Raw genomic sequence first — 13,754 nt, 5'->3', positions numbered from 1 at the left:
AAGTGACTTGCCCAGGGTCACACAGCTAGTAAATGTCAAGTATCTGAGGTCGGATTTGAACTCAGGTCCTCCTGAATCCAGGGCTGGTGCTTTAACCACTGTGCCACCTAGCTTCCCTGATTTTCAGACATATTACTATCTACCCATGCCTCCTCTTTCTTGCACTTTTGAAGCTGATTTTTAAACCTAACAGTAAGACTTTACATTTGTTGCTAATATGTTATTTTGTTGTTGTTGTTTAGTCATGTCTGATTCTTTGTGACTGCATTTGGGGTTTTCTTGGCAAAAATACTGGGATGTTTTGCTATTTCCCTCTCCAGTTTATTTTACATATGAGGAAACTGACACAAACAGGGTTAAGTGACTTGTTGAGGGTCACACAGCTAGTAAGTATCTAAGGCCAAATTTGGACTCAGGTTTTCTTGACTCCAGGCCTGGCACTTTACCCACCATGCCTTCTGGCTTCCCTTTCACATTATTACTCTGCTAAAATCAGTTTTGATTCTGTCATACAGTGAACAGCTAGGAAAGTGACAACTTCAGTAGGACTCAGTTTCCTCATCTGTAAATTGAATAGGATGTTGAGTTGTAGTTGATGACTACCTGCTGATGGAGCACTGAATGCAGGGTGACCAGACATTAATAATAGAGATAGATATCTTCCGTCTCATCAGGGTCTGTGTCTAGATGTGATGAAAAACTTGATGACGACTGCTCCCTTCTGATAGATGATAGAAGATGGACAAATGACAGGTCATTATATAGTTAGATAGATTCAGAATGGCTGAAATGACCAGCTCTGACTAACTGTTTGATACCAATTTGGAAAATCTATAGTGGAAAGCTTGGCCCTGTGCTATTTTCCAATTTTATCAATGACTTGGATAGAGGCATAAATGGTACACTTACCCAATTTGTTGAAGACACAAAGCTAAGAGGGATATTAGGATCAGAGTTATAGGGCCGGAAGGGACCCTAGTGGCCATTTAATCCAACTTCCTCAATTTATAAATGAGGAAACAATTCACCCTCAACTCTGCCTACTCACTTCCCTGGCTTCCTTTAAGTCTCCACTACAATACCATCTTTTACAGGAAGTCTTTCCCAATCCCTCTTAATTCTAGTGCCTTCTCTCTGTTCAGTATTTCCTATTTATCATACATACACACACACACACACACACACACACACACACACATATATACATATATATACATAAAATTGGTATAAACTTGGTTTGCATGTTGTTTCCCTTATTGGATCATAAGCAACTTTCTGCCTCTCCAGATCCTCCGTTTCTACTATTAAATGCACAATTCATTCCCTTTGATAACATAAAGAGTGGGAAGCCAACTCTCCAGGCCTTTTAACTTCTCTTCTAGGAAGAAGACTTGCCTGTACTTCAAGCTAGATAAGTTACTTGGTTTTGGAAGAAATACAAATAACCTATACTGTAAAGCAATTCTCGAAAATTCTCCTAGCTCTCCATGCTTCTTGAAGAAGGGCATGGGGAAATTAACCACTGATTGAGAGAGCAGTTTTACAAAATGAGAAAATTAATATTTATTTAGAAAATATACATAATAGGGACACTAGAATATACTGATTGTTAATGGACCTTTTGCTATGCAATGGAAAATGTTTCAAGTTATTCCTGCCAAATCATCTTATTGCCTCTATGTAGCAAGAGCTGTTAAATTTATTTTGATTCACTGCAGTCGCACAACCCATAATCAGGATTGGACATGATTGAAGTTTGCATGAATATAAACTGAATCCCACCAGGTCACATTTAGTTCAACTCAATTCAGTAACTTGGTTTGTTAAGCACTTATTCAACATATTGTGTTAGGTAATGAGGCTACATTCAGGATGCTTACATTCTAGTATTAGTACTCTAATATTACCTAATCATATTATCTATCATTATTGCTCACAAGTCTCCATTCAATATATTCCTTCCCCATGCCATGTAACAGTAGCTATCTCCACAATATCAATTAATGAATTAAGATCAATTAGTTTTTATGAAGAGTCATATATTAAAGTTATATAGTAAGAAAAGCTGGTATAAAAAGCATCTCCCCTAAAAGCTAGCATACATTTCCTTACAAGTACATACAAAAATCAAGTTGAGTGTGATGGAGCTTGCCCATAACCCAAACTACTGGGGAGGCCAAGGTTGCTGGATCTCTTAAGGTCAGGAGTTCTCACTACAGGGGACTAAGCCAATCAAGCATCCACACTAAATTTGTCATTAATATTTTGGTCTCTAGAAGCAGGGGGCCACCAGTTGGCCTAAGGAGGAATGAATTAGATCCAATTGGAAATGGAGCAGGTAAAAGTTCTCATGATAATCTGAGTGGATAGGGCCTGTGACTTATCCCTGTACTTCCAATCTAGATGGGCCAGGAAGACCAAAAATAAACAAACAAATAAACAACAACAAATGAAATAAAACAGAACATAACCAAAACAAAAACCCAACCAAGTACATAGAGTCAAGAAGAAGATAGGTTCAGGCTTAAAGAACACAGGAAGCCAGGGCATAACTCATAGCTCCTGGTTGGATGGAAGTTCTTTTTTCCCTTTCTGGAATTCTAATGGATTTCCTCTGAAGTTGCATTTATGTAAGGTGTCTAGTTTGTCCCTAGCTCATTACGTAGACACTAGCATCAGCAATTGCAATTATAGCCTTTTCATTGGTGATGGGCAGTTCAATCCAACCTGTTAAAATTCAAGAAATCTTTGGTGTGTGTGTGTGTGTGTGTGTGTGTGTGTGTGTGTGTGTGTGTGTGTGTGTGTGTGTTGTATATGTTTGGGGGGAAACAGACTCTCCTCCCCCACCCAATTTCTTCCCTAAGTAATTCCCTCTCAAAGACTAGCCCAGTATGCCATTGAAATACCGTATCTAAGTCTTACAAGGTGTAATTGATTCCAATTCCCATATACTTCCTATGTAATATTATCTAGTTTCCTTTAGTGGCTTGAATCTTCTTCTTCAGCCTAAGTAATTAAGAATTTTTCATACCTAGTTTATACCTTTGATTGATTAAATAGAGGTGCTTAAGAATTGTTCATACCCATTTAACACTTTTGATGTTTGATTCTGATATTTATTTAAATTGAGGGTGGGGTGATCAATTAATTGCTTCATTGAGAAGTCAGACTTTCTGTGTTAGATAAGAGGGAGGTGGAGCCACCTTGAGGGACAAATGCCTAACAATGAAGGAAAATGAGTCAAAATCCAGTAAGGCTGATGAAGGTGATAGTACATGTTGATTGAGTCTTGAGAGCTTTGGGTACCTGCCTTGATAGATGAGGGGGGCTACTACTATTCCTCAATGATACTAGATATACTCCATGTTGATTTTGAGGGTAAAGGAGTGAGTGGAATGAATAATGAAGAAATCAGAGAAGAACCACCAAAACTAAAGGGGTCCATCAATTCCAAACAGCAAATCCTGAGTCAGAGACAATGGGAACAATATGAACAATGGGTGAGACGGACATTGTGGCTCAAATATAATCTGAAATGAGAGGTATTAATAGCCCCCTTTCCTTTTCTCTATCTCCAAGGGGAACCCAAGTATATTGGGTTATCTATTCATTTTCATTCTCTGTTCCCATCCATCTCTGCATGGCAGCCAGGACTTGGGAAACTAAACCTTTTCCTGAATGGTCACTTTCATCTCTGGTCCTTTGAAATGTGATCAAACTCATTGTCCAAGAAAAATCCAAGTGGTTTGAGACTTTAAAGTTCAGGTATATTGTTTTTCCTTTGAAGTCAAAAAGTACCATGACATGGGGTGATGTCATGATTACACTGAATTAGATTTAAGTAAGGCAGGGCTATGCAAAGTCACCAACCTCAATCTCTCCTCCAGAATCATCTGGGTCCAGTGGCAAGATATATATCAGGATGACTGGAGATAGCCCTGGGTGTCAAAGGCAATTGGGGTTAAGTGACTTGCCCAGGGTACCAATGTGGAGGGATTAGAGTGGGTTTAGTGAAGTAAGGTATAAGAGAACTACAGAGGAAGGAATGGAATGGGCCATGAAGGGCCTTAAAATTCAAACACACTAGGCACTTAATAAATGAACATTAGCTCATTGACTTGACCTAAGTTAGGGAAGAAGCTGTACAAGTTTACAGAACTGAACTTGATGCATGAGACATTATGCAGGCCCATGGCTGCAGGAGAAACAGGGCCAGTGAAAGAAGCAGCCAACTTCACAAGTCATCAGTAATTATATCCATCAAATCTGAGAGCCATGAAACAATTCCACCTAGTCATCTAGATCCAGCTTCAGAAAAAATAGAAATGGAGTAAAGAGTAGAATTTAAAATTTTTATTCTCAAATTAGCATTCTCTTTAAAAGCCCACAGAGCTCCTTAATCCTGGCTGATGAGCCTCCAGTAGAATACATGTATCTTAAGTTGCCCAAAATCTTGAAATTGGCCCTGACAAGATCCTCTCCTCCCCTAAAAGAATAAGGCTGGGGCGGCTAGATGGCACAGTGGATAGAGCACCGGCCCTGGAGTCAGGAGTACCTGAGTTCAAATCTGGCCTCAGACACTTAACACTTACTAGCTGTGTGACCCTGGGCAAGTCACTTAACCCCAAATGCCTCACTAAAAAAAAAAAAAAAAAGAATAAGGCTAAAATGAATTTTCTTAAGATTAGTCTGTATTTAAAGTTACCCAAAGAGCAATAGATGGGGCCAGGAGAGCAATGGATTTGAATTTCAGCTCCAATGCTCACTAGTTGGGCAAACCAGGGAAAAGTACTTCATCTCTCTAAGGTTTAGCTTCTGCATCTATAATATAGAATTGTAAGCTGAGTGTGGCCTTGCACTTAAAGAGACAGTGATCAAAATGGGTCTTTGGAAGAGGAGGGGAGGGTAATAAAATCTTTCATAATCATCCAAAGAAACATGGTGTGAATTTTATGGTGCTCCATATGCAGGCAATAATAAGCAAGCAGACCACAAGGAAAGACATATAAGATTCAGCATTTTTGACAAGGACGAAGCCATGACATTTCTGTAAAGACTTCAGCCTTAACCTTGGGAATCTGCCTGCTCAGTTTAAAGACAGAGAAAATGATCAGAGAAGCTCTGAAGGTAGGCTGCAATGATTAAATGCAAATATATTCATTATAGAAGTGGCCAAACAGGAAGGTACCTTCCATTTTTAATGAATTTTTTAAACACATAAATGTACTTGCAGGTGTGCCTTTTTAATTTAATTGACCTTTGCAGCCCTGGTTATCAATGCAGCTGTGCCTAGGGTGAGAGGACATCATTTCTACTGTACTTTTTCATCATTGATTTTAGAAGAGTAGTTATCGCAATGTTAAATATGGATTTTTTAATTTCCCATACCCTGCCTTGCTTTCTTGACCTTCTTGCCTAAGTAAATCAAACTCCACTGACATAGGAAGTTCGTCTTGTTTTAAGTATTTTAATGACAAAGTTTCTTCCGAGAGCTGAAATGTTTTTTTATAAGATCATATAGGGAAAGACATGTGCTTTGTATAAATTTTGGAACATGGAATATAGGCTGAAATGTATTCTCTGCTTCTGCTACACTGGCAGTAGATCAAGCCAATATAATTCTTTTAAAAATGTTTTATTGCCTTTCCTCTTAACATCACAGTGATTTCTCACTCATCACCCCCTCCAGATTGAACCCTCCTTTGTGAAAAAGAAAAGCAATTAAGCAAAAACATCTGATGTAGAGACCATGTCTGACAATTTATACAATATCCTAGCAGTAGCCTTTATGCTATGAGAAAGGGCATATTTCATTATCTCTTCTCCAATACCTTCATGGTTTTGCTTTGGGGTTTTTTCCCCCTTTATTACTGAAACATCAATTTCTTTGTAGTCATCTTTGCATTGACATTGTTGTAGTCATTGCAAATGTTATTCTCTTAGGGTTTGCTTACTCTGTATTACTTCAAAGGAACTGCATGTATATATAGAGCTAATATTGGATCCTAGAAGACATGAGTTCCAGTTCTGCTCCTGAAACAAACTCACCATGTGACCTTGGGCAAGTCATTTAGCTTTTCAGTGCTCTAGGAAATTTCTTATGACTACAAGGTAGAGAGAAGATGCGGACCTGTATTGATAGAAGTGTCCTCATCTGGGAGATCACAAGTCTAGATTTTATCTCTATCCCATCAGTTCATAAAAATCTACCCATATTTTTCTAAAACCTTCACATTCATCATTTTGAATAGCTGGCTAATATTCCATTGCAGGCATATATCATAGGTTTTTTTGTTTTTGTTTTTGTTTTAAATTATTTCCTAATTAATGGGCCTTCCATTTGTTACCGGTTCCCTGCTCACTCAGAGCATGACTGTAAATATGTTGGTGTTTGCTGGATCTTACTCTTTGTCTTGATTGCTGTCTGGAAATATATGGTAAAAAGGCATACATCCAGTAGTAGGCTTGCTAGATCAAAGGGTATATGCAGTTTGGACACGTTTATTGCATAATTACAAACAAATGCAAAATGACTTAACAGCTCAACCTGTGGCACATCATTTTGCTTATATTCTCACAGTCCCTCTAACAATAACTGAATTAATTAATTAATTAAAACAACAAAAATAACTATATTTGTCAAGGGTTCAGTATGTGCCAAGCACTTAGCAAAACACTAGATATAAAAATAAAAAGCACTAGTCTGTACCCTGAAAGAGCTTGTATTTTATTAAGCACAAACTCAGTCTTTTTCTCTCTCAATATTGACATATATATGTCTGTATAGACATATCTATCTCTAGGTATTTCTATATAGATATATCTTGCTCTGCCTTTATAGATATAGATATGTATAAATATATTTATTTCTATATGTATATGTGTATATAGATACAGATTTGGATTTTTATGATAGATATGGAGATATAGATAAGGGAGTGGTGTGCAAGTAGGAATATTTTGGTTTGGACAATCACAGAGATGCTAAAGGCTCATCATAGGTAAGTAGACTGACCCCTTTTTGAGTTGCAGTGATTTATTGATTTGTGTAGCTCTCTAGAACTGAAGAGTGGAGTTTGGGGGAGGATGGCACAGGTGGCTGACCAGGCTGGAGAATAGAGTGAAGCACAATTGAGGGTTCCCACTATTGCCATCTTTTAAAATGTTTGTTCATTTTCATGATGTGACATGAAGTATCAGAGTTATTTTCATCTTCCTTTCTCTTACCATTAGTAAGTTGGAACAGGTGTTCATGCTATTTGTTCAAACAACCACAAAACAAAACAAAATGTGTCACAAAACAACTGACAAGTACACACCTCAGAGAAGAGATATGAAAAGACATTTCCTCGCATTCTTTTGCAGAGCTTGGAGATCTACATATGTGAAAAACATTTCATTTGTCTTCAGATGTTTCCAATGTAATTACTGATTTGGGGTTTTTTTTTCTTTTATTTAAAAAATTATGTAAGGTTTTCTGTAAGGCAGGAAATTTAGGCAGAAGAGACCAATGAAATTTTATTTTTAATAAAGGAAGTTATTTGTTCATACCTTCTAGTCATTTTTTCTATTGGAACAGGTATCATTCTTAGGGATGATGAAGTAGACAATTGAAGTCATCATATAGATAACTCTGGTCTTCCCTACCTAGAAATAACTATTGTAAAACTTGAAATGTCTAGACATTTAGGGCAAAAAGTGTTTGCTTTTGTGGTGGTGGTTGTGAAAATATATAATGCACACAGAGATGATTTTCTTAGTGTTTAAGACTGTATAACAATACATATTTGTTGGGAACATGTTAAAATCAAAGTTTTCATATATTTCTTTCCTTTTTTTAATTAAATAACTATTTGGGAATCAAGGAGACACCTTGATCTAGGACATCTTTCAACCTCTCAAGCACACACACGTCTCTGCAGTAGCAAATGATATAATTAAATGTGTTAATTAACTGAACAATCTTAAACCAAAAAAAAACCCCTTGATATTTCAGGTTTAAATATTGTGTGGTATGCATTTTACTATCATTCACATCTGTAATATGATGGAGCTAGACAAGACAGCCTTTCCAGTTCAAAACTTACGATCCAATCAGCCTTATGTTCTTAGAAAAATGTACCTTGGGTACTGAGAAGTTAAGTGTAGAGACCTATAAAGGTTTTCTGTGGTTTTACATACAATGCAATTTTTTACTCATATTTGAGGTGATATCTGCACATTTTCAAAGAGATATACCATCCACTGGATCAAAAACATGGTAATTATATAACATTAGTGCATGAGTTCATGGGGTAAATGTGATGAATAAAAAGAACAGAGGACTGTCAGTCAAGAAATCTGGCAAGGGCCTTAAAATGTCTATCCCTCTGTCTGTCTGTCTATCTGTCTGTCTATAGATGCATTATGTACATATATAAATACCACAATTCAGGTAATATATGTAAAGTGCTTTGCAAACCTTTTAGTGATATATAATAAATGCCAGCTATTACCACTGTATATAAAATCAATTTCGAATATCTACTTGAAAATAAGTTATTTGATTTACATTCTTAATTTATTGAATATTGACAGAATAACTTTCAATAAAATATAATTATTTCTAACAGGATTTAAGTAGCTATAAATTAACTGAAAGAAATAGAGGATTGAGGTCATCATCCAGACAATATAGACCAAACAATACTTTGTCCTGAAATTTGCACACACATATTCCAATATGTATATATATATATATATATATGGGGGGTATGCTTTTGTATGAAATAACCATTTGGGAATCAAGGAGACACCTTAGTCTAGGACACCCTCAAACATACACACACACACACACACACACACACACACACACACACAGGTCTGCAATAGCAAAATGATGTAATGAAATGTGTTAAATTAATTGAAAAATCTTAAGTCAAAAAAGAAAATTCAAGTTGGAATATTATGTGCCATGCATTTTAGCTAGTACATACATCTGTAATATGATGGGACTTGGCTAGGTAGTCTCTAAGGGCCCTTTCCAGCTTTACACTTATGATACTATTAGGCTTATGGTCTTAGAGAAATATGCCTGGGGTATTGAGAAGTTAAGTGTTGTCCCCTACAAAGGTTTTGAGTAGCTTTACATGGAATTTTTAAAAAATCGATGCATATTAAAGTGTATATGTGTGTGCATGTGGATATATGTACACATATAGACACATATATACTTGTACATATATGTTATGATTATAACAATAGAAAAATGTGTTGTACAATATTTAAGTTATAAATATGTAATGATAGTAAAATGCATACCACATATTTATAACTTAAATATTGTACTATACAGACATATAGATATTGGTGCTTTTTTATATATTCAAAGAGGACCTACTCCTATCAAGATGTGGCTGAAAAAAAGACATCTTTCGCACACATGCAAAAACTGTCCTTTGGTCTATAGATGTAATTTTTAATTGCAGTGCCTATTACTATTTGCAACTCTTGCACCTTTCCTCATGGACGACTCATCACCCCTTTTCTAAAATAGTCATTCCATTTCTATTTTCCAAAGATAGCATTGTAAGGCTGATAACATAATGGGTATGAAGCTGGAAGAACTTTCAAATGCCCCATCACCAAGAATAACGTAACTATATTTCTTCGCTCAAAGTACCGACAGATAACCTTTTTATCTACATGAATTCATTGGGTTTCATTCTACTAATGATGTAAAAGTGACAAGTGAAAAAGTTAAATGCAGATTTTATGACAGGTGCAATACTCATATTAGTGAAAGAGGTCTTGGAGGTCAAAATGGAAGATAAATCACAGTATGATATTTTTAAAGTTAAGTTGTTAATGGATTTTTCTTCTTTACCTGTTTCAGTCATCAGCATTTTTTTTCCTAAAGAATTTCATGTGCTTTTACAGAATCCTCAAGTTTTCTCCTATGATGTCAATGCCCCTTCCCAAAAAGGGAAAGCCAAGATGCATACTAAGGTTTGGGTGGCTTGATATAGAATGCATTTCTAATGTTCCTTTAAGGTAAAATCTGTATCTTTTCAAAGAAATGCCTTATAATCTGGATCAAAAAATACAGTGTTTATATAAGTACAGTATTTTTACATGGGGAGAGTATGATAGAACTAAAAAATTAGGAGAAAAAAATGGAGTATTTCAGATTATTCAGCTAGTTTGGGCTCCATTCCCCACTCTGCTACCCTTTGGTCATATGACCATTGCCCAGTCATTTAAAAGTCTTTTTCAGTTTATTCATTTGTACAGTGAGAGTTTTGAGTTACACAATCTCTACTTACTTTTACAGCTTAAAAAGTCCAAGATTCTTGAGTAATTGAAAACATCAGAGACATTTCAGAGTATAGGATTAGATGGAAAAGAATTGGGATGAGTTAGCAGGAAGGGGAAGAAATTGATATTTTGTAAAAAGTTATATTGAGAAATATATATATCTATATACTTATATATAGATGTATATATAAATATGCATATTATATTTAGGAATATTATTTTATAGTACATTGATACTTCAATGTATTAATGTTTTCATTGATGTGGGCACTTTTCTTCATACCAACACAAACTGTAACCCCTATATACCTTATTAGATTTCATTCATGAGTTGCTGTACCTGAGCACATATCACTACTTGTATTGAATCTGTCTAAACTTAGGAAGACTGGTACTAATGACAGTCATTGACCAGGGACCATACTTAAAATCTTTATAACTTGATGTGATCAGACTGTAGAACACAGTAAGGAGTCTTGAAGAAATGAAGATACTTTAAGAAATGGAGATGGGGATGATAGGAAGAATCCATTTCTGGAATGTGAGCTGGTATTAGAAAGGCACAGGGATGGGAAAGATCATGGTAAGAATAATGGATGGAGGGGCAGCCAGGTGGCACAGTGGATAAAGCAATGGCCTGGATTCAGGAGGACCTGAGTTCAGATCCAGCCTCAGACACTTGACATTTACTAGCTGTGTGACCCTAAGCAAGTCACTTAACCCTCATTGCCCCACAAAAAAAAATAATAAATAAAATAAAATAAATTAAGGGAAAAAAGGAAAGAAATTCAAGTGAAAAAAGAATAAAAGATGGAGAAGAGTCAAGTTTGTCTGGAATGTAGAAAACAAGAAAGGGATAAGTAGAAAATAAAACTACAACAGTAGCTTAACCAAGTAGCAGATGGTCTTGAAAAGCAATTATATTTCAGGCAATCGGAAATCACTGAAGGTTTTAGAGTCAAGATGTGACATGACTAAATCCAGGTGTTGTGAAGTGTATATTGGAGAAAGAATAACCAGAAGGTGGACAAACAAGTTAAAAGGCTATTATAAAATTCCAGACAAGAAGGCAAGAGTAGAGGTTGGAGAAACCAGATAGCTTCAATGATTCTATTATCAGGTGGTCATGCAGTCTAAAAACAAATACTTAAAAAATTATTGGAGATAAAGCCTCCTCGAAGATTTCTCCCTAGGTTTTGTCTCTATGAGGCATCTAAGTGTGAGAAAATCCTTTAGATTTACATTTTAAATTGATTTTGCCAAGATATAAAGATTCCATCTAGGCAATTCCATTGCTTTCATGTCAATATACTCTCAATTTTACTGTCAAAATGTTAATGCTTTATGAAAGAAAAGAGAGCCACTTGCTCTTATTTATTTATTTATTTTTGCGGGGCAATGAGGGTTAAGTGACTTGCCCAGGGTCACACAGCTAGTGTCAAGTGTTTGAGGCAAGATCCATTGCTTTATCCACTGTGCCACCTAGCTGCCCCCTATATAATATACTCTTAAGGAAAGATCAGCATTCAGAAAGTGAGTGTGGGGCAGCTGAATTGCACAGTGGATGGAGCATCGGCCCTGGATTCAGGAGTGCCTGGGTTCAGATTTAGCCTCAGACACTTAGCACTTGCTAGCTGTGTGACCCTGGGCAAGTCACTTGGCCCCAGTTGCCCCCCCCCCAAAAAAAAAAGAAAGTGAGTGAATAAGAGAAAAGACCTGAGTTATTTTAGATAAGCAACAAAGCAGCCCATGGGTTCTGGAAGTGGGACGGGGAACCGTTTGCTTCTTTGTGGCTCTCCTGGCTCCACTTTGGACTCTAAACTTTGTCACCATGTCTAGCTGCCTTCTCACCTTGGAAAGTCCTTCTGACTCTGTAGTCTTCGTAGGTCCTCCCCTAGGTGAGTTCTTCCAAGAACCTCCATTTTGAGAAAAGGCCCAAGTCAGCCAGTCATCCTTTATTTCTCACTTGGCATCACTTATGACTCTCCATACATGCATGAGTAACTTGTATGTACTGTCTTCCACAGTTAGAATGTAAGTCATTCTTCTTGCTTGTATTTGTATTTCCAGTGCATATAGCACAGTTCTTGGCATATAGTAAGCACTTAATAAATGCTTGTTAACTCATTGACTGCCAATAATTCAGTAACCCAGTTCATTCATATTGCAAATAACACAGAAGAGAGAATTCTAGATGACTGAGCAAAAGTAAAGAATGCTATTATACAATGACAAAGTATGAAGAGGATTTTTAGTAATCATCTTTGATAATATATATATATATATATATATACATATGTATATATATATATATCTCACTGTGCTGATTATTGTTTTGTTTTCAACATTATGAATACCTAGATCAATCAATCAATGAGCATTCACTAAGCTTCTCATATGTGCCAGGACTGTGCAAGGTACTAGAGATGCAAGGACAAAAAAATAAATCAACCTATACTCTTGAAAAATGTATCTTCTGAAATATATGTATGCGTATACATACACATATATGTATGTACAAATATATGGCCACATAGAGTTAATTATAATAATAATATTTATATAGCACTTGAAGGTTTTACACCTTACATAGATGTAGGTGTTATTACTATTCCCATTTTATAGATGAAGAAACTGAGGCATAGAGCGATTTAAAACTCTGACATTGACACACATTGTCTAGAGGTGAATATTGCATTTAACAAAAACTACCTCATAGACTTTGAGGCTTTGTGGATAAGTGGTGTTTGTTGTTCAATCATTTCAATTATGTCTGACTCTCCATGGCTCCATTTTGGAAAAGATAATGGAGTGGTTTGCCATTTCTTTCTCTGATTCATTTTACAGATGAGGCAAACAGGGTTAAGTAACTTAACCAATGTTACACAGCTAGTAAATGTCTGAAGCCATATTTGAACTCATGAAAATGAATCTTCCTGATTCCAAGCGCAGTTCTCAGTCTGCTGTATCACCTAAGTACCCAAATAATTGATAATTAGTGTAAGGGGCTAAAATTCTAGCTATGCTATCTAAAATCTAATGAGTGGTCACTAATAAATTATAAGCTTTAGCAAGAGTATTTAAAGGTTTAAGTATTTATTAAAGAGCATTAGGATCAGAGAGAAAGGTAAAAATCTATTTCTAAGAGACCCTATCATCTGACCCACCATGGAGAGGTTAGGAACCAAAAAGAAACAGAACCCCTCCGCCAGTGTCTGCTTCCTACTTCTTGTCTTCCTCCCAGAAATGGGAGGCTCCTCAAGTTGATTGGCCGGTAGCCTTGATAGACAGTACCCATGAGCAAATGTCACTTCCTGACACCAAGGACCTTGACTGCATGGCTTGCTCTCAGAGGTCTTCTCCTCATGGCGGAGCTTTGCTACAGTAAGTCTCCAGAAGGTGGCATCATTCTAATCGTTACATTAGTGAACCATTATAATGAACATGTCAAAAATCTA

Source organism: Dromiciops gliroides, chromosome 1 (genome assembly GCF_019393635.1).
Source record: "Dromiciops gliroides isolate mDroGli1 chromosome 1, mDroGli1.pri, whole genome shotgun sequence".
Taxonomy (NCBI): Eukaryota; Metazoa; Chordata; class Mammalia; order Microbiotheria; family Microbiotheriidae; genus Dromiciops; species Dromiciops gliroides.
This window is presented reverse-complemented; position numbering follows the sequence as displayed.